We start from the raw sequence: 22,975 nt of genomic DNA on the forward strand, positions 1-22,975 counted from the left end.
TATGTCTGCTTGGTCAGTTAGCTGGATCCTAAATAAATTTGTTTATTTAAAAAAAATTACAATGCAGTTTACAGGTAACTCTCCTGAAAGAATTTTAAAGCTTAAGAAATAGGTTTAGAAATATATATTATGAGATGCAACACTGTTCCTGATAAATTACAAGGTTGTGATAGATGAAATTGTTTCTGTAGGTTAAAAATCGTTAAATATAGCAACTCATATGGTTCAGTCTAACAGATAAAGAAATCACATATACAGGGAGAGAAAGAAGAAAAAAGAAATCTGTCTTCAAAGGACAGCTGAGTTAATAGCAAATGTCAGCCGAGAAGGGAGTTAAGGCCAAGAGTTCACAGAAGACTTTCTCAGCATTCCTTGTGAATTTCCTCCAGGGAAGATCATTACTGCATCCAAGGATGCCTGGATTTAAAACACATATTGGGATAAAACTACTCTTCTTTCTTTTCTCCTAGTTTATATGTGACTCATTGTCTATTCACCTTGTTCAAGGACTAACAATTAGAAGTCCTGGAGATAAAGTTCACTGTATAATTCAGTAATGAGATACTTTTAATTTATTATTCTAAGCCTAAAATGATGTTTCTATGACCCATTTCTTGGTGTAGTTTGGTTTTCATCTTCAGGCTTTGGTAAAATCATAGGCATTTATCTGCCTTCAAAGAAAATGCCTTACAAAGCATATTGTTGCTGCTGGAAAGAATACTTTGAGAAGTGCCAGGTACTAGTAAAATTAATTCTTTGGGCATGTATTCAATACAGAAATTACTGTATACTGAAGTTGCTTATTTGTTTTTTTCTGTATGGGATTTATTTATTTTCTAAGAATCAAGGATTTACTTTCTACTTATAGTCCTATTTGTGGACCTAAAAATATTCCACTAGCAGATATTTCTCCAGCAAAAAAGGGTTTATTTGGGATTAATAGAGAATTGCAATTCTAGGTCTGCCACCATGGTGAGCCATGTGCAAATTTCCCCCTCAACAAGGGAAGGAATGCTTTCATAGAGTGGAAAAGGAAGTTGGAAGGGCTGTAGTAAATGAGGAGTCCATGGTTTTTCATTGTCCTCATCTGTGCCAGGAAAGAAGAGGAATCTTCTTATTGGGCTCTGCTATCTTCATAGGGTGTGAGAGATCCCCCTTTTGCTCTTCCAACTCTGATTGAGGTGTCTAGTTATTAATTTTACTTACAGATAACCTAAGCAGTTTATCTATCAATTTATTTATTTATTTATTTAGTCTTTTTAGGGCCGCACCCATGGCATATGGAAGTTCCTAGGCTAGGGGTCGAATCAGAGCTGTAGCTACTGGCCTTATACCACAGCCACAGCAATGCCAGGTCCAAGCCATGTCTGCAAATTACACCAGAGTTCACGGCAAGGCCAGATCCTTAACCTACTGAGTGAGGCCAGTGATCGAACCCATGTCCTCAGGGATACCAATCAGCTTCGTTACCACTGAGCCATGATGATGGGAACTCTCTATACTTATTTATAAAGCAATAACCAAACAGATGAAAAGAAAATGAAACAAAGTAACTGCCAGTAAGTAAGAAAGGTGATTAGCATCACTTTTTAATTAACATTTTTTTAAAAAACAGATTTTTAAAACATACTGAGGACCTGAATAGACATTTTTCCAAACAAGACATACAGCTGGCCAACAGACATATGAAAAGATGCTCACCATCACTAAGCATCGGGGAAATGCAAATCAAAAGCACAATGAGATATCACCCTACATCTGTCAGAATGGTTATTATCAAAAAGGCAACACATAGAAGGTGTCAATGAGAGTGTGGAGAAAAGGGAACCCTCATGCACTATTGATGGCCATGTAAATTGGTGCAGCCACAGTGAGAAATAGCCTGGAGGTTCCTCAAGGAATTAAAAATATAACTACCTTACCATCCAGCAAGTCCACTTCTTGGTCTTTATCTGAAGAAAACAACACCAATTTGGAAAGATATGTGCACCGCAGTGTTTACTGCAGCACTCTTTACAATAGCCAAGATACAGAAGCAATCTAAGTACCCATCAATGCATGAATGGATAAAGATGTGCCATCTTTCTGAGTTACGGTATAGTAGCTCACCTTGGGACATTCTTTAATTCTGATGGAGGCCCCTTTTGCATTCTAAGTAAACTCCTTCTCTGGATTGATCCAGAAGAGCATCTTCACCAAGGAGCTAAGCTGGAGTACATACAACCTGGGTGATCCGGTGCTTGTTTTTAGAATGCTCACAGAAGTCAGAGGGAGGGTAGGGAAAAAATCTGACATCAGCCTTCTAGAATTTGGTGTCATGTACCGCTCAAAGCTGGATCTTTTAAAAAGATAGCAAAAATGTATGCAATGTAGCAAGAGCTTATTAGAGTGATGATTCCAAAGAAATTTCCATGAGAAACCTCAGGTAAGGAAGACCTGGAGTTAGCATGCCAGCATCTCTGAACATGATATATCTTTTATGATTGTCGCCTTTCTTGGAAGGAGAAGAAAATCTATAGCAGGTGTTTGAACTGAACATAGGGTATTGCCTGCTTTATTTGCCAGGACTGGGCTTATATTGAATAAGCAATCAGACCAACCACGGAGGCTACATGCTACCAAAATTCTATATCTGCTCTAAGGGCAAAGCCAAGAACTAGAGAGTAAGAAGAGGTCGGATGGTGGCTAGAGCACACCACAGAGATATTAAGAAACTAGAAATGCTCTAATCAGTCGAGTATTAACTAAAGTTTCTATGTCCCTGTTTTAAGTTATCCACAACCTGAAAACATTCAATGCTTCTGTATCTTTGGAAGATAATCCAAGTAGTATTTCTCAAAGCATTGTATATTGAGTCTTGAGTGAGAGTCCACTTGCTGCTATATATTCCCAAAGTCTGGTGCTTAAAAAACATTATTCATTTATTATTGTATTCTCTAGTTCTAGGAGTTCATGGAATTCAGCTGCATGGGGGGCTGATTCTCATTTGTGATTTCTTAGCCAGGTACAATTTGATGGTGGCTAAGAAGAGCGTTATTTTAAGACTCCCCTCAGGTATCTAGCCCCTGTGCTCAGAAGGCTGGGGCACCTGAAACAATAAGTATCTCTCCTGTACATCCCTGCGCAGTGGCTAGCTTGTGCTTCCTTACAGCATGGTGGTCTTGGGGTGGTTGAACTAGGGGCAACTAACTTCTTCCAGAATGAGAATTTCAGGGAAACGAGGTGAAAGCTGCCAGCTTCTGTAGCCTATTGGCCCAAGCCACAGTCCAGCCTATTTCAGAGGGGTAGAAGAATAGATTCCACCTCTTGCAGGAAGAATGGTACCCTCATTCAAGGGAAGAAGGGACTGATGGCAGCCATCTTGTAGGCAAGCTACCGTACAGCTGCAGAAAGTATTGTTTTGTTTCTAGGGTTGCACCCGCAGTATATGGAAGTTCCCAGGCTAGGGGTCGAATTGGAGCCACAGGTGCCAGCCTACACCACAGCCACAGCAACGTGGGATCCAAGCCATGTTTTTGACCTACACCACAGCTCACAGTAACACCGGATCCTTAACCCACTGAGTGAGGCCAGGGATCGAACCTGTGTCCTCATGGATACTAGTCAGGTTCGTTTCCACTGCACCACAATGGAAACTTCAGGAACTCCGCATTTTGAATGAACACTCCTGGAAATTCTTAAGTGAATTCAAGTTTGAGAATCAATCTAGTTAATGTTTGGTAGTGGCTGTGATTTCACAAATTTGGGGCCATAAATTTAAAGAGGAAGAGGTTCCACTTATGAGTTTGGATCCATAAGACTGGTTCAACAGGTAGTATAGATGAACATGACCAAAGAGAAAGTGTAACCACTCTCTATTAAAATGACTGGGCGTTCCCATCGTGGCTCAGTGGTTAATGAATCCTACTAGAAACCATGAGGTTGTGGGTTCGATCCCTGCCTTGCTCAGTGGGTTAAGGATCCAGCGTTTCTGTGAGCTGTGGTGTAGGTCGCAGACATGGCTCAGATCCCTCGTTGCTGTGGCTCTGGTGTAGGCTGGTGGCTATAGCTCCAATAGACCCCTAGCCTGGCAACCTCTATATGCTGTAGGTAGGTGGGTGCAGTCCTAAAAGGACAAAAAGACCAAAATAAATAAATTAATTAAAATAAATAAATAAATAAAATGACTGACTTCTGGGGATATTTACTGTAACCTCACACTGTTTGAGACCTGAAAGAGGCCTCAAATTCTCTGTTCACAAACTTTAGAAAGTATAAGAAAGAAAGGGACATATTTTCAGGGAACAGCAGTTTTGCAGCAAGATTGTTCTCAGGTTTGGAGATAGGAGGCAATGTGAAGTGGGGGTCCATTTATGGTTCCATCATTGGGACAGGCTGGTTTCCCACTTCCAGTCAGATTGCTTCCAGAAGAGGTCCAGAGCTCCAACAGGTGACCAGACTTGTTCATCTCCTACATGTAAAGAGTCAAGTCACACAGCTCTAGAACTTAACAAACTGCAGTCTCTAAGAGGCAACCCATAAAAAGGCACAGGAATCTAGAGACAGCCTTAAAGCCACTAGGAAGCATGGAAGCTCAATCAAAGGAGCAGGTAGGCATCTGGGTACCACAGATTCACTCCATGCCCATCATCAAATTCAGGCTCCCTGCTGTTCTTTCTTATCTCTACAGAGTATTACAGCCATCTCTCCTTGTTGACTGAGAGAATGGAATGCCAGCCAGATTTACCTTTTTTTCCTCAGTGTCCTGGCACTCAGGTCCTTGAAAGAGAAATCTGGCAATCATACAATTATATAAATTAGCCAATAACATAATATAGCACATAAAATTTAATCTCAGTGTTTTAATACAATAAAGCAACTGTGTTCAACCAGGGCACAGAATGAAGCAGCAATGAACAAACCACTCATAAAATGAAATGACAAAAGAACTTGGCTCATATCTTCCATTATCTGGGCAGGATCTCAATGGCTTGATCTGTACACTCTTGAAGGTAAACAATTTTAAGCCGTTTAAATTAGAACGTGAAATGAATTGTAATGACCCACTCTCCTCTCTGAATGATTCAATATCCACAAAAGTCAAATATGGAAGGTATCTCAGCTACTATAAACATAATAGAGTCTGTTTATGGCTTTAGGAGCTGTGATATATTATGACTTAGGACCATGATAAATTTTCTGATAGCTCTTCCTCTAAGAACTACTGCAGAAATAAGTAGTATGAAGACACAGAGCATGAAAGAACATTGTTTTATCCCAATACTGTCATTAATACAATGACTGAAATGTGAATAACTTGAAATCAGCAAAATATATATCAATCCTACCTTGTAAGATGACTTTTTATTTCTTCAAATATAATGAACAGTGGGTGTTTTTTGCAAGAATCCCTTGAGAATGGTTTGTGGTTGGAGAGTAGTTTAAATTAATCAGGACCTGAACTTTTCTCTCTAGTCAAGAAGGGTCGTTCTTTTTTAACCTTGACATTTATCCTTATACTTCCCAAGTGTTTTTCAATTCAACAGTACTTAGTTTTCAGGGCACTCCTGTAAGGTTAGTCAACATCATTAAACTGAGATACCTAAACATTAAATGATTTCCCCCAATTTCCATAGAAAACTAATGCCAGGGGGCAGAATTAAAAAGTAAAAAGTTCATCTAATGGACCATTTTCTCTCTCTTGACACAGGTGACTCTTTTTTTTTTTTTTTTTTTTTTGTAATACACCATGAAGAATTTTGGAAGTTGATCATGACATCTTGAAGATATCCTTGCCTTCCCAAAGAATTAAGTAATGAAACATTGATAATACTTGGCATGGAAACCATTGTTTCTTCAAAGAAGGGAAATGACCAGAAAGTATCATGTTATGGCCTAGAGTAAGTGCCATGCCATCAGAAACAAGGACACCTGATGGTATCCTCCTCCTTCGTGATGATCTGAAGTTATCTAGGGATGGATTAGTATAAACAGCCAAGGGATGAATAACAACATGGTCAGAAAGGTATGTTGCAATCATCTGAGCCCCTGAGATTGGAAGAGGAAGGGAAAAGGAGTGCATGGTGAAGTAATTTCTAAGGCTGCGATAGTTCCCTAGGACTGCTGTATCAAAGTACCATAAGACAGGGAGCTTAGAACAACAGAAACTCATTATTTCACTGTTGAAGAGGCTAGAAACCCCAAGTCAAGGTGTCAGTGGGCTTGTTGTTTCCAAGCACTCTGAGGGAGAATCTGTTTCATGCCTCTTCATAGGTTCCGGTGATTGCCTACCATCCTTGGGGTTTCCTTAGCTTGTAGATGCATGGCTCCAGTCTTTGCCTCCATCATCCCATAGCATCTTCCCTCTATATGACTCTTCACATGGCCCTCTTTTTATAAGGACTGCCAGTAAGATTGGATTAAGTCCCACCTAATGACCTCATCTTAGCTTGACTAAATATGCAAAGACCCTATTTCCAAATAAGGTCACATTCGCAGGTGCTACAAGTTCAGACTTCAACCCACCTTCTTGAGGGACACAATAAAATTCATAACAAAAGTAAAGAGAGTGGAATGGAGTCACTTGTGAGAGTCTCACCTTTCATTGAAAGCCTACTTTGTCTCCTCATAATTGCAGATTACATATGTAATAAGATCAAGAAAACAAAGTCATAGGCTATAGGTTAGTTATTAAGCTACTAGCCTAGTGCATGGTTCACCTTCCTGCTGAGGAGATTAATGGTCATCATTGTAAGTTATGGAGCTTTGAAGTGGCATTTCAGTCTTCAGGAGGCACCACATATGCTTGTTCCTAGGCCATGTATGGAATATGTAGTAGTTTCTTGAAGAAAATAGACTTTTCTGCCTGTGTGGAAATTTTAAACTATTGCCTAATTAATCTGACTCTCCCTCTCTGGTCAAGATGGGTCATTCTTGCCTGGAAGACCATTTACACACCAGTTACTTCCTTGACACAGCCCCTCTCCCCGACCCTAGCACATGAACACACGGTTCAGGATGCCACTCCTTTGGGGACGAATGTCACAGAGAAATCATTGACATTCAAATAAACAAATATATTATTTTAATGAGCAAAAAAGATATTGTGAGGACAACTTATTTCCAAAAGGCAGAAACCCCTATTTGTGAAAAACATTGTTTTTATACAAATTACACTGAATTATAATTATTTCTCATGCAAATCCTATTATTAGCTTATGAGTACTTTTTCGATTTAGGCAATGGATACCTGATGGAAAAATTGTATTTGTGATCTTTGCAGGGTTTTTGACTTTTCAATAGCAGATCATTGATTTAACATATGTTTATTTTTAAAAAATAAACATTGACTCTTTTTATGTTTATTTTTAAAGAGTACACATTGACTTGCTTTTGAAGTCCACCATAAAATTCTATGTCTTTTCTCAGCAGTTGTATGCTTATTTTTTTTCACTTTTGTTTCTCTCTTTTTTTAATTGTTATTTCCCAATATAATTTTTTTTCCTACTGTACAGCATGGTGACCCAGTTACATATACATGTATACATTCTTTTTTCTCCCATTATCATGCTCCATCATAAGTGACTAGACATAATTCTCAGTGCTACACAGCAGGATCTCATTGCTAATCCATTCCAAAAGCAATAGTTTGCATCCGTTAACCCCAAGCTTCCAATCCATCCCACTCCCTCCCCCTTCCCCTAGGCAACCACAAGTCTATTCTCCAAGTCCATGATTTTATTTTCTGTGGAAAGGTTCCTTTGTGCCATATATTAGATTCCAGATATAAGTGATATCATATGGCATTTGTCTTTCTCTTTCTGACTTACTTCACTCAGTATCTCTAGTTCCATCGTGTTGCTGCAAATGGCATTATTTTGTTCTTTTTTATGGCTGAGTAGTATTCCATTGTGTGTATATACCACATCTTCCTAATCCAATCATCTGTCAATGGACATTTGGGTTGTTTCCATGTCTTGTCTATTTTGAATAGAGCTACAATGAACATGCAGGTGCATGTGTCTTTTTTAAGGAAAGTTTTGTCCGGATATATGCCAAAGAGTGGGGTTGCTGGGTTATATTGTAGTTCTATGTATAGATTTCTAAGGTACCTCCATACTGTTCTCCATAAGCTTACATTCCCACCAACAGTGCAGGAGGATTCCATTTTCTCCATACCCCCTCCAGCATTTGTTATTTGTGGACTTATTCATGATGGCCATTCTGACTGGTGTGAGGTGGTATCTCATGGTAGTTTTGAATTGCATTTCTCTAATAATCAGGGATGTTGAGCATTTTTTCATGTGCTTGTTGGCCATCTGTATGTCTTCCTTGGAGAAATGCCTATTCAGGTCTTTTGCCCATTTTCCTATTGGGTTTTTGGGTTTTTTGCTGTTGAGTTGTATGAGTTGCTTGTATACTTTAGAGATTAAGCCCTTGTCAGTTGCATCATTTGAAACTATTTTCTCCCATTCTGTAAGTTGTTGTCTTTTTGTTTTCTTTTTGGTTTCCTTTGCTGTGCAAAAGCTTATCAGTTTGATTAGGTCCCATTGGTTTATTTTTGCTTTTATTTCTGTTGCTTTGGGAGACTGACCTGAGAAAACATTTGTAAGGTTGATGTCAGAGAATGTTTTGCCTATGTTCTCTTCCAGGAGTTTGATGGTGTCTTGTCTTATATTTAAGTCTTTCAGCCATTTTGACTGTCAATAGCAGAAGTAACTTTTAAGGAAGTGCAAAAAAAAAAAAAAAAGGAAGAAAATGGTTAATGTTTCAAGATATTATCTTGTAATATTTATAAACAAATGGAAGTACTTTGGGATATATTTTATAGCTTATATTTTAAGAAGAACATTGCTTTTATTTCATATCTTTTCTTTTTCATTAGCTATGCAATATTCATCAGATTCATATATGTTGCACTAAAATTGTTGAAATAATCTCATGCCACCCATGGCCTACCTTGCTTTGTTTATTTTTTGGTCATTCAGTTGTCACTTTCAGATACCTATATATACAAAAGCAAATGGAGAACAAAACCTTTTATGTGATTGCTCAGTGCCTAGCCCATGGCTTTGCATAATAAAGTAAAAACAATGATCTATATATGTTTTTGTTGTTATCCAGGAGGATAACACAACTTTAATTCTAAAAAAATTAGTATAGATTAGTAAGTGTTAATTTACATCTAGGAAGTCTATTTTTTAAAATGAACATGAATTTTTGAGTCTTATGAAAATGATTATTAGTTGGAAAAAATCTCCGTCATTGGATCTATTTTGAGTATAAATGGAGAAGAAAGATGGTTGGAATCATTGGAGGATTTAGGAAAAAGAATTGAATAGGTTTGCAATAGTTTTTTTTCTTAAATCTTGATGAATAACATGACATACAATAGAAGTGAAAATTATGTTATTCTTGAAGGAAATAAGAAAATTGCTTATTTCAGATACACGCTCTGCTCTTTGCCTGAAAGTGTCAGGGTTATATTGAAAAAGATTCACATCATTGGAAGCCTTTTTGGAGGGGTTGGGGAGAGTTAGGATGGGAATGAGGGTAGGAACAGGACTAGTCACTCAGATGAAGAAACAATAAAGTTAATGTCAAGGAAAATCATTACTTGGAATTTCTTTGGCTGATCTCTTGCTGGGAGTGTATTTGATTGCTGAAGAAAGATTGGACATGTTTAATTTGTTTTAGGTCAAAGTTTTCATTAAAATGAGAATTTATTGTTTACTTTCCTTGAGAAATATGGAATTTTCTATTCAATAAGAAATAGTGATGGTTATGACCTTACTTAAAAATACATTGTTATCCATCCTAGAAAGTATAAATAATATTTTTTAAAAGAGTAAACAAGCAATTTGGGAAGGAACAAAATGTAACAGAACCAGAAATAGTACTAATGGTGCTCTTCTCACATTTTCACACAATCTTTCATTCAAGCATCTAACAAATTAGATACAAGAGACAACTTGTTCTGGGGAATCAGCAGTATGTAGGGGAAATGTTACAAAGCCACTTTTAGTGCCTGACAATTTTCAGCTTAACCTTTGGCCACCTCTGTTATCTCTGCCTTTCTCACTATTGCCATCATGCACTTACCATTTCCATCATCATCGTCAATATCGTCACATCAAATGTCACTTTTCTAGAGAAGTCTTCTCTGAACTAATTCTTTTTTGTCACTGGTGTTTATCTTTCCATAATTGTTAACCCCTTTATCCTATTTTATGTTTTCTCATAATATATTTAAATGTCAAAAGTTATACTTTCTGCTCATTTGTTCACTATTGCTACATGAGAACAGGGACTTCATCTGGGTTTTCCAGAATGTCTTGAGTTCCTAAAAGAGTGACAGAATGGTTGAAACCACATAAATTCATTGTTTCAAGTTCTAGAGGCTAGAAACCCAAGATCAAGGTGTCAGCAGGTTTGGTTCCTTCAGAGCACTCTGATATGTGGTCAATACTCAGTAAATACTAGTTGAATGAATGAAATATCACTTGTCAAACACTCACCCTGCTGTGTTTATTCATACATACTTTTAACACACATTTTTGAAGTGTTCACCATGTGCCAGGTGCTTTTTCTATGAACAGGGATACAGCACAAACAAAAGAGGCAAACCCTGTCCTTAAAGGATTCCTATTCTAGTGAGGGAGAAAGATAATAAGCAAGTTCAAAAAGTAAATTATATAGTACATAATGTATATAGTACTTTAGATAAGTGCTTAGGGGAAAAACAAAGTTGCAAGATAAGGAATATTGTGGATAGAGTGACAATTGAAACAGTATTAGAAGTAAGTGAGAGAATCTTGTGGATCTGGGAGGGAAGAAAACTCCAGGAAGACAAAATCTAACATGAAAATGAGTTAAATAGGAGTTCCTGTTGTGGCTCAGTGGGTTTAATCCCTGGCCTCGCTCAGTAGATTAAAGGATCTGGCCTTGCCACGAGCTGCAGTGTAGTTCATAGAGACGGCTTGAATCTGGTGTTGCTCTGGCTGTGGTGAAGGCTGGCAGCTGCAACTCCAATTTGACCCCTAGCCTTGGAAATTCCATATGCTGCAGGTGTGGACCTAAAAAAGAAAAAAAAAAAAAAAAAAAAAAAAGAGGGAAACAAAAGACTCTTGGAAGGAGGCCAGTGTGGCTGAAATAGAGCAAGGCAGGAAAGCAGTTCTTAGGATATAAGACAGAAATACAATGGGAGCCTTTTATTCTGAGCATGATGGGAACCACTGGAGGACTTTGAGCAAAAGAGGGACAAATTTGACATAGTTGTAAAAGGCTGATGGTGGGAGTGCTTGTAATGGGACAAGGGCCCCAGAAAGGATAGTTATCTTATTGGCAATCCTAGTTAGTGTCTCTGGCTCTGCTTGGCACCATCAGTCACATTAGAAGTTTGCCCACTTTTTTTTTTTTTTTTGTCTTTTTGTCTTTTTAGGGCCACACCCACAGCATATGGAGGTTCCCAGGCTAGGGGTCTAATCGGACCTGTAGCTGTTGGCCTACGCCACAGCCACAGTGATGCCAGATCTGAGCCATGTCTGCAACCTACATCACAGCTCATGGCAACACCAGATCCTTAACGCACTGAGTGAGGCCAGGGATTGAACCACAAACTCATGGTTCCTAGTCAGATTCATTTCCGCTGCGCCATGATGGGAACTCCCAGAAGCTTACCCACTTTTTACCCATTGCATGGAGTTTACTTATTCACAAATATTATTGAGTTCCTACTGTATGTTTGACACTGTGCTATATATAAGAATACAACAGTAAATGAGAGGATTTTTAAAATTTATAAATTGGGTTGTCTATTAATGTTTACTAGTTGAATTATTTGGTAAAATATTTATAGGATTAAAAATTTAAAGATAGCTGCAGGAAGAATCGGTATCTAGACTTGCTATAGTATATCATCTAAAAAACTCATTTTTTTTAATAGAACATTACAGGAGATTTGAAGAAGCAGGAAAGTGTGGCCCATACTCAGGGGAAAAAAAGCAGGTTTTTCAAAACAGCTTTTGAAAGGGCCCAGATGTTAGACTTAATAAGACTTCAAAGCATCCATTATAAATATGTTCAAAGAAGTAAAGGAAAGGAAACCCTATCTGAAGACCTAAAGGAATGTGTGATACAATGTCTCATATGAGTAGATGAATATCAGTAAACAGATAGAAATTATTTAAAAGGACCATGTGCAAATTCTGGAATTGAAAAGTATGATAAACAAAATGAAAAATTCACTAGAGGGCTCAACAATTGAATTGAGCTGATAGAAGCAAGAATGAGTGAACTTGAAGACAGATTAATAGAGTATATGTAGTATAAATAATAGAGAGAAAGAAGAAGTAAGAAAAATGACCAGAACCTCAGAGAAATGTGTGGCACCTTAAAGCACACCAATATACATACAATGAGAGTTCTTAGAGGAGAAGACAGAAAGAGAAAGGAAAAACATTAGAAGAAATAAAGGTAAAAACTCTTCAGTTTTGTTGAAAACCATTATCTGCACATCCAAGAAAACTTTAAGTAGGATAAATGCAAAGAGAACCACATGCATATATAATGTAGTAAAAGTTTTGAAATACAAAAATAGATGTACTTGAAGCAGTAAGAGGAAAACTCATCACATGCAAAGGGACTCTAATAAGATTAACTATTAAACTGTTGACTTCTTATCAGAAGTAATGGAGAGCAATGGAATGATATATAAGAAATGTTCAAAATAAAAAATAGTCAGCCAAGAATCTTATAGCCAGCAAAACTATCTTTCAAAAACAAAGCAAATAAAGCAAAATAAAGACATTCCCAGGTAACAAGAGCTGAAGGAATTTGTTGCCACAAGACCTACCTTATTAGAAAATACTAAAAATCTTCTGGCTGAAAGCAAGTGACAGGACAATAATTTGAATACACACACACACACTCATACAAACCACAGAGTATCAGTGAATGTAATTAAGGAGGTAATTATAAAAGGCAGTGTGCTTGCATACTTCCTCATTTCTTCACTTATTTGATTTTAAAAGCAATTTCATAAAACTATATCTTATAGCTTATTTATTTAATATATATATTTATAATGTATAATATATTTTATATTTTTGACAATAGCATAAAGGAAGCAGGTGAGAACCAAGCAACTGTATTGGCACAAAAAAAAAAATGACATCAAATGATAACTCAAATTTGTGGAAGAAGTGAAAAAAAACAGAAGTGGTAAATAAAAAGGTTAATATAATAAACTATAAACATATTTTTTTATTTCTTTTCCTAGCTTTTTAAAAATATATAAGAATATAAAATAAAATTATAACAATGGATTGTCTTTTACATACATAGACATAATGTGTATTACACAAAAAAAGGGGACAGGGATGTAGCTATATAGGAATAAAATTTTATATTTTACTAATACTAGTTGGTATAAATCAGAAATAGAATATAATAAATTAAGATTTTTATTGTGAGTCCTGAAGCAACCACTAAGAAAATATTTTTTAAATGTCATTTTAAAATATCAGGGAAAGTAAAATGTCACATTAGAAAATACTACTTAATACAAAAGAAGGCAGAAAGGGAGAAGGATAAAAAGGTCCTGAGATATAAGGAAGACAAAAACTAAATGGCAGATGTAAATCCAAACATATCAAGAATAATATTAAAAGTGAATGGATTAAATGAGCCAATCAACAGAAAGATCATCAGATTGGATTTTTATAAAACATGACCAGGAGACAGAGTTTAGTCGCAAATATACATTTAAGCTGAAAGTGAAAGAATGGAAAAAATACTCTAAATGGCAACCGTAAGAGAGCTGGAATGGCTATTTAAATGAGACAAAATAAACAAAAAGTGGGAAGGTATGTAAACAACACATATTGTTACTATGTCCAAAAAAACAGAAAAGCAAGAAAGGAGTCAAGAAATAAAATAAGTGATGGAAAAGGCAAAAAAATAAAGTGATACAGTGTAGTGGTTTGAGGAATAAGAGAGTAAGCTAAAGCATGGAAAGTGTTCATTTGACTTTACGGCAAAAATAAGATGAGATGGTCTTTCACTGTTGTTTTCACCTTAGGGTGAGGGAAACTAGGAAGGTAACACAGACTCCAGTGATTCTGGAAGAAATGGTAGATGAGGAACCGAAAAGCAGTATAGAATATTCTTTAAATTAGTTTCCCTATGAAGCACGAGAGAAAAATGGTGACAGCCAGGAAAGTTCTTGAGGTCTTCAGGAGAAATAGTGAATGAATTTTTCTTGATTGTTTTCTGATGGTTGAAGTAATACATGTAGATTTAAAAATTCAAAGATACAGAAATATACAATTAACAAGGTGTTATTCCTACAACTTGTTTTGAAAGCAATTGTTGAGTAAATCCCTCCAGTTGTGTGTCATGTATATAATTATTCATATAAGTATAATCATAATGCTCCTTGAAAAAAATTTATGTGGTAGGTTGTGAGAGAAATTGGGTGTTTCTACAGCAAACTAGATGTCTGGAAGAAAATGTGTTGTATTTCAAAATAGTGAAGACTGGAAGCCCATAGTTGAGACATATGGACTGACTAGATTTTCTAGGGTTGTCTGTGGCAATTTATGAAGTCATCCATATTTTTTGTCCCCTCCTGGAAGTGGTCTGCTTCCGGGAGAGCAGAGGATAGGAGAGGGGAGGATAGGAGTTGGCTTTCCTATAAGCGTCTATGTACTTTCTGCTATTTGGAGCACTCATGACAGGGTATTACAGTTGCCTGCTCTTTCTCTTACTGATCTGTGAGTTTTTTGAAGGCAGTAACTATTTCTTATTTAATATTGTGTCTGTAGAACATAGGTCAATGCCTGACACCAAGATGTGGAGCTCAGTTTTGTTTGCTCATTGAATTAATGAATATTTTAGAGTCAGTAAACATGAATGGACCATATTTAAGGTTTGTGTGTGTGTGTGTGTGTGTGTGTGTGTGTGTGTAGGAGAGGGGTGTGATCTTGAGTTCAGTGTTGGCCTTTATAGTTCCATGTTGTTTATAATGGTTCTAATTCATCCAAATAAATTATATTGTGAGAACTGTATCACAGCAGAGTAGAATCAAACAGAGTAGAATCAAGCTGTCAAAAGGGATTGGAGGGAGTTCCCACTGTGGCATAGTGGGTTAATACCTGGCTTGTCTCTGTGGAAGTGCTGGTTTGATCTCCAGCCCAGAAACTTTCATATGCCATGGGTGTGGCTGAAAAAGAAAAAAAAGTTATTGGAAATTTTAAATGATCACTTCAGGCTTTGTCTAGTATATACATCATTAGTTTGAATGAGGCAGTAAATGTGGCTTGTGATATAAAAATAGCACATGTATCCATAATAAATTATTTAATTATCAGTGATGACCTTATTTAAAAAGAGCAAACTATTACTTTTGGAATGGATTAGCAATGAGATCCTGCTGTATAGCACTGGGAACTATATCTAGTCACTTATGATGGAGCACGATAATGTGAGAAAAAATAATGTATACGTGTATGTGTGACTGGGTCACCTTGCTGTATAGTAGAAAATTGACAGAACACTGTAAACCAGCTATAATGGAAAAAATAAAAATCATTATCAAAAAAATAAAAAGAGCAGATATTAAATTGAAATACACCCTCTCAAATTTCAGTTAAACTGAATTGCAGAATTCAAGTTTTTTATGTGAACAAAGAAGGCCACTGGAAAGGCCAGTATAATTAAAATTCAATTAATATCTTACATTTTTTTTAAGCCTACAACAAACTATCCATTGTATTTTGGCAATGAGTAAATTCCCATTTGTCATAAAATTAGCCATTTACTTTCTTTTCCAATTTCTTTTTTGGTTGAACTCATATGTACATTTTTCATTCATAGTTTTGTGAGATTCTCTGATTAATATTTATTTACTAAGCCTTTTGAAGTATGAACATTTATAGGTCAATTCCATTAGAGAAATAATTGGGTTCTTCGCCAACATCAGAACGTAATAAGAGATTGTAAATCAGCCTTTTGAACAAGTAGAAAATTAAGATAAAGTGTCTATTATGGAAAAGGGAATTGCATGTGTTTTGAGACTCCCCACCCAACAAGAAAAAATAATTCTAAGACTTCGCTTTCAGTTCCTTTGGGTTTTGAAACAGAATTTGGGCATTAATTTGATTTTACAATGATTTGGGTTAGAATGACAACATTTGGATTCATAATTCTGTTTGGAGTAAATTGAGCAATAAAACACATTTATAATAAATAAATCCACACATTTCTTACTCTGTACTAATTACATATGTTGTCTCATTTAATACTTATGATTAATCTGAGAGAAATATATTCTTTGTTGTTGTTGTTTGTCTTTTTAGGGCTGTACCCATGGCATATGGAGATTCCCAGGCTAGGGGTCGAGTTGAAGTTGTAGCCGCTCTACACCACAGCCACAGCAACACCAGATCTGAGCCGCGTCTGCGACCTACACCATAGCTCGCAGAAACGCCAGATCCTCAACCTACTGAGAGAGGCCAGGGATCGAATCTGCATCCTCATGGATTCCAGTCAGATTCACTTCCACTGAACCATGACAGGAACTCCGAGAAACATATTCTTGTTCCAATTTTTAAGATAAAGAAACTAAGGCTCAGAGAGGTTAAGCAACTGTCTCAGGTTGGGACGATATTCTGCTATCCTGAAATACACATAGAGCTATAAAATCACATACTTTTTACCTGCTTCTAAATTGCTATTTTCACTCAATAGTTTTGTTCTATGGGCAGTTGTTCAAATTGAGCACGAGTGAGAAATCCTAACAAAAGCTTTGAAATCCAATAATACAGTTACCAACTCAATGTTGTTAGCTCATTTGTTTTAACACTAAACATTTATCCAATTATGCCTTGTATTTCTTAATAGTAATTTCACATTTTAACAATACTATCATAGTGACTAAATTTTTGGTTATTTTCCCCTAGAATAAATATGTATGTTAGTGTAAATCTGTGGACTTTGAGTGGACTCTATCCTTGGAGCCATGGCTGTCCATCAGAGAGTCTTGCAAAGAATGGTTTGTTTGCTATGACTAAATTAATCATTGTCTATCAGACCATTCATAAATCTGGGAATGCCATCTGGTATCTATGCCACATAAATTAGACTAAATTTTCTGAAAACTGAAAATATAAGCGAGCTCTCTAACCTCCAACCTCAAGGCATCATCTGGTACTACCAGCAACCCTTTTGTGTTTCCCTAATCTGTGTACCTCAATATCCTCCACAGTGACATTTGAACATTTTCCCTTTCTCCCTAAACTTCTGGCCGGAGCAACTCCTGCTCACTCTCAGCCTCCCATTTCACAGAGGAAAGAGGAACATTAGATGGTATGGCAGGCAGACTGTGGTCTGACGGGCCCCCGTGATCACCAGCTCCCGCTGTCCACACACCATTGTGACTTGCCTCTTGCTGGCAGGCTGTATTGCTTTCTCATCTACCACACTTTGATGGACTAAACTGCCTGGGGTGGCGTAATTTTGAAACTGGCTCCCCAAGAGATGTTGCGTTCCAATCTCCAGAACCTGTGAATACGATAACATATCTACAGCTCCAATTCGACCCTTAGCCTGGGAATCTTCATATGCCGCTGGGGTGGCCCTAAAAAGACAAAAAATAAATTAATTTATTAAAATAAATCCTGATGTATTTACGGCTCCAACTCCCTAAGGGATGTTTATCACAATGGGGCTCCAAGAAGTCAGAACATTTTTGCTTGGATGAGAATTCCAACTTGCAGATATTAAAACACAGCATTATTTTTAGTTGAACCATACTTAGGTATGTGAAAAAATAATTGCCTGGACCTTATTTCTGAATTCTTAGAATAAAGGAAGCGAGTTTCTGTTTAAATGTCAGTATTTGTTGGAAATGCCTGCGAGTCCCTCTTATTTTTAGCTCGTAGTAGCTGACAGTTCTAGTTCTGGGGGAAGATTATGAGAGTATTTCCAGGATTTACCAAACAGAACCAGATAAACAGAATAAGTTTCTGACAGCAAATTGCATTCACAGAAGTCAAGCCACTGAAACCTGCTGCATGAGAGAACAGAGAGAAGAAATAAAGACCACGGGACTTTCCCTTCCATTCAATTCTCTGTAAACCACATCAAAGGGAGTTGAGAGGCGACATCTCCTGGATGCAGAAGTGACGATAGGATGCTGATCTGAGAGGGCCCTTGCACAGAAACCTTGATGCAGGAGGGGAACGGAGGAAGGGTTATAGCAGAGCGCCCAGAGGACAGCATCTTCCAGAAGGGTCTGTGGGGCTCTTCCTAATGATGCTTTGAGGATGAGGGGTACCTTATTTGTGCAGCTTTTGACCAAGACTTAGGGGGGACATGGGCAGGCAGAAACACATCCTGCACCTGTCCTAAACTCATTCCTGTTTTTTAAACAAGGCGATAGAGGACATCTTTCACACACTTAGAATTTTCTTTGAATCTCACCTTTATTAGCCTGAATTTTAGCAGGAGCTAGCCGAGTTCTAATTCCATATTTTCTTTGGTGGGTGCCATAGTTCTGATATTTTGTGCTGGTGACCCATGAGATTTATATATTTTAATGGTTAGGTGAACAGGTTGCAAAACAGCTCATTGGTCCTGCATTTTGAAGACTTTTAAGACCTATCTATTATTAGAATGAACTGTTCCTTTTTCTCCTCTCCCGCAGTAGTTTGTGTATGTGTATATCTAGAAGTATTTCCAGAGGGTTCTAAAAGTATTTGTTTACAAGTCTCTACTCCATTCAAGTGTTAATACTCAGGACAGGAACCTGGAATTATTCATATTTAAACTCTCAGCACCTAACAAGTGACTGATATATGGTGAGTCCTCAATCCTTTTCTTCAGTGGATAAATAAATGCTGACATTCAAAGATAGAAAGCCAGGGATGGTTGGTAGGGACTTTTATATAATTTGCGTATCCATATAAAAGTGAATGTATCTTCAGTTTGTTTCTCTTTAATAAATACTTACTAAATATCTGTAGGTATCAGCCAGTGTTTTGGGTAGAGGGAATATGAAGATGATTATGATATTATTCCTACCTGAAACTAGTTCAGAACAAATTATTAATTAAAAAATTGTTCTGGATAAGAGAATGCCTTGACAACTCTTTGTAGCTTACTTGCATGTCTGATGGCAATTAATTCATTTGTGAGTATGATGCCATTCAAATTGATTTTCTTATTCTAACACAAGAACCATAATCAGTATTGCCCATCAAACATAAAAAAAATCAACACACTTTTAAAAATTGCTCATTTCTATGCATTATATAGTTTCATAAAATTATGTACTTCATGTCATGGATTCATAGCCGGATTATTGTGGTTTATTAACTATTTGTTTTTATGTTTGATTTGTACTTATCCTTTGAGTAAGTTGTAATTTCAACACTGTAAGGTGTTTTTCTCAAAACTCCTCTAGTTTTTAAACCATTGTTGCCATCCAGTGGGAGAATATGGAATTTCATTAACTAAAAGGAAGACCATTCCCCCAAATAACTTATATTATAGTCATATCAAATTTTTATAATCATAAATCACCAAAAATACAATCCTTTGTAATAGTGAATTACCATAAAAACTAACCAAAAAAAACCTAAGTCCTTTAAAACATTAGCCATTCTAACAAATCTTGATCAATATATACAGATATTATAATTGTTTGATACGTCTTTTCCTTGCATTGCTGTATATTTCCTTGCTCATGGTTGTATATTTCTTTTCTATTCTTCCACATGTATTATAAAGAGATGATTATTCTTATCTGGCAATTTCTATATGATTAGTTTCACTCTTCCTATTTCCATTTTTTTCTTCTATTCTTTGGGGTTCTCTTTGGAAGATACAGAGAATTATAACCCAGAATTATAACCTAAGGTTCAACCATTTTTATAGTTCTTAAGACTCTGTTGAGAGAAATAAATTCTTGGATGTATATGCAATTCTTGAAAATATCTTTTTTTTTTTCTGCACTGCTTTAGTTCGAACTAGCTGTTATGCTATAGAAATCTGAGCCTGATTTTTAAAAGATTAGGCCAGTAAACGCTTGTAAATGCATATGATTTCTGTACACAGCCACCAAGTACCTAGCACCTGATAGGGTCAAAATTTGTAAGGGAGCAAAAATAAAGTTTATCTCGAGTTCTCGCTGTGGCACGGAGGGCTAAGAATCTGGCTGCAGTGACTCAGGTCGCTGCTGAGCTGTGGGTTTTGTCCCTGCCCCTTGCAGTGGGTGAAGGGATTCAGTGTTGCTGCAGATGCAGCATAGGTTGCAGCTTTGGCTCAGATTCAGTCCCTGGCCCAGGGACTTCCATATGCCATGGATGTGGCCATAAAATGAAAAGAATGTTTATCTAATCATTGCATGCTTGAGAGTGTGTTGACCCGCAGAACTAGAAACATACCTTAGGGTTTTATAGAGAGAGTCTCTGCTCCAATCCTTTGTCAGGGGGACAGTGTCAATATCCCTGTTATGAATTCTTCAGAGTACTTTTCACTTTAGATTGTTTTTTTTCCCCAGCAGATCACACTCCTTCCAAATCTCTGCCTTCCTTGTGGATGAGACAGGAGAGAGAACCTCTCGTTTGACTGGACCCGAAGTGGTTAAATTTACTGAATAGCCTGTATCATCCTTCCTTTCTGGGTGAGTTTCTTTTACTTGTAATATACTTGACTTGTTTTGAAGGAACAGCTTTAACTGTCTTTTGGGGGCTCTTTTAAAATTCCATTAAGACCTGTCTCATGTAAAACACTTTGGTATGATTTCAGAACTTTTTGTTTTGCGTAAGGCAGCATCTGATGACTTTCCCGTCCAGAGTGTAATTGTTAGTGATGAAAACTTCTGTTGCTGTTTTTGGGAGATCATAGCCTGAAATTTAAAATGCTAAAGTGGATATTTTATCTGGATCATTTAACCTCTGATTCATCTAAGCTAACCAAGTAACTTTTAAATATTTTGCCATTGTCCTTAGTGTGACCTCACTGTAATTAGTAATGATTGTGTTAATATCTTCTTTACATTGGCTCTCTTTGTGACTTTTTTTCCCTGTTAGTTTCATACCTTTCTTTAATCAATAGGTTCTTGCTTTCAAATGTTTTTGTTCCTTGATCTTTAATTGGTTACAGTCCCTCACAAAAGACTCTCTTGACTTTAATCAGAAATTTTACAATGATGAAAGTTATCTTTCACATCTAATTCTTCAACCTAATATATATTTCAAATGTCTTCAGAGTGTGTTTCTTCTCTAAATTGTAAAAACTGAAGATGCTCCCCTACTTGGCTGATATTTCCACTGAATCAACTTGAGGGAGGAGCACAGGCTGCCCCTGGTCCCCACAGCCACGTAATGAAATGTAGAGGGAGGCCAGGACATGTGAGAGGGCCAAATCTGAAATCTTTGAAATTTTATGTTATATAGAATGCCAATTCAAGGTTAATGGATAGTTAAGAAATTTTCTTTAAAGAAACAATAGAAAATAGAATGTGTACATGTATGTGTAACTGGGTCACGATGCTGTACAGTAGGAAAAAAAATTGTATTGGGGAAATAACAATTTAAAAAAAGTAAAATATTAAAAAATTAAATAAATAAATAAATAAGATTTTAAAAAGAAACAATAAAGACAAGTTTGCCTTAGAAACTGTTAGAAAATGCTCTGCTTTATATTTTTCTGTAGGGGAGGGAATCTTATGTATGAGCCTAAGTGCTAACAAGTAAACTCAATCCCTCTGATTGAAATAAGACTATGAATGTAAAAATATAAGTATCTAGGTAACCGGGGCACACTAGGAGAGGGAGGGTAGTGTGCCTTCTCTGCAAACACTAAAAAAACCCCACCAAAAAAATCAAAAAATGGGCAGAAGGCCTAAATCGACATATATTCCACAAAGAAGACATACAGATAGCCAATAGACACATGAAAAGATGCTTGACATCACTAATTATTAGGCAAATGCAAATCAAAACTACAATAAGGTACCACTTCACACAGGTCACAATGGCCATCATTAACAAGTCTATTAACAACAAATGCTAGATACACTGTTGGTGGGAATGTAAATTGGTATAACCACTATGGAAAATAGTATGGAGCTTCCTCAGAAAACTAAATATAGAACTACCATATGACCCAGCAATCCCACTCTTGGGCATATATCTAGACAAAACTAATTCAAAAAGATAGATGCACCCCTATGTTCATAGCAGCACTGCTTATAACAGCCAAGACAACCTAAACAACCTAAACAGAGAACAATATCCAATCTCTTGGAATAGAACATGATGAAAGTATGTGAAAAAGAATGTATTTACATGTATGACTGGGTCAGTATGCTATACAGCAGAAATTGGCACAACACTATAAATCAACCATACTGTAATTTAAAAAAAACTAAAAAAAATAAATAACACCAAAATCTATAAGCACAGAGCCAGGAAAACTACTCAGAATAGTATAAATGCTGGCAGACACGTCAAATCCATACCAATGTTTGATTGATTGCCTTTTATAAGGCATTGACATGTGTAGTTCTATTACTTAAGCAGCAAGTAATTGCAGTTGTCAAAAATCATTGCTGAGCACTTACTAGGTGCCAGCAGACTCTGAGGATGTAAAGAGTAGTGGGATTAGTCTCTGTTACCTGCAGAAAGTAGATGTAAAGAGTGATACCAAAGAAGAGTGACAAAGGCAGAACAAAAAGAACTTTTAATGAATATGCAGCTTTGTTGGGCTTCGTAACCTCTGAATCCTTCCCAGAATAGACCCCTACCCATGACCTCCACCTGCCTTTTGTCTGTAGAAAAACTTTCGTCAAAGGATAAATTGAATCAGAGAAGTGAGAAAATGCAGAAAGGAAGGAAAACAGTTAAGCAAGACAAAATAATAACAGTTTAGCCATCCAACAAGATCAAGGACTTTAGTTCCTCCTCACGGGCTAGAGATAATATTCTGA

At 36.7% G+C, this 22,975-nt stretch overlaps 1 protein-coding gene across 25 annotated transcripts in view; it reads left to right on the forward strand.

The window, feature by feature from the left end:
- The window catches only part of TRPA1 (transient receptor potential cation channel subfamily A member 1), a 253,695-nt gene that overhangs the window by 114,019 nt on the left and 116,701 nt on the right, over window positions 1-22,975 (forward strand). For 8 of the 25 annotated variants that reach the window (XM_085022097.1, XM_085022113.1, XM_085022109.1 and 5 more), the window contains exon 3: window positions 20,543-20,665. The gene's annotated coding sequence lies outside the window, so the exon portion shown is untranslated. Of the gene's footprint in view, window positions 1-5,689; window positions 6,005-20,542; window positions 20,666-22,975 lie in introns of those variants that run through there. The other 17 variants (XM_085022114.1, XM_085022120.1, XM_085022111.1 and 14 more) reach the window with 9 other exon arrangements.

This window comes from Sus scrofa, chromosome 4 (genome assembly GCF_054392235.1).
Source record: "Sus scrofa isolate SSC_HxYL_T2T_F1_AM1 chromosome 4, Sscrofa_HxYL_maternal_Yorkshire_Landrace_v2.0, whole genome shotgun sequence".
Classification (NCBI taxonomy): Eukaryota; Metazoa; Chordata; class Mammalia; order Artiodactyla; family Suidae; genus Sus; species Sus scrofa.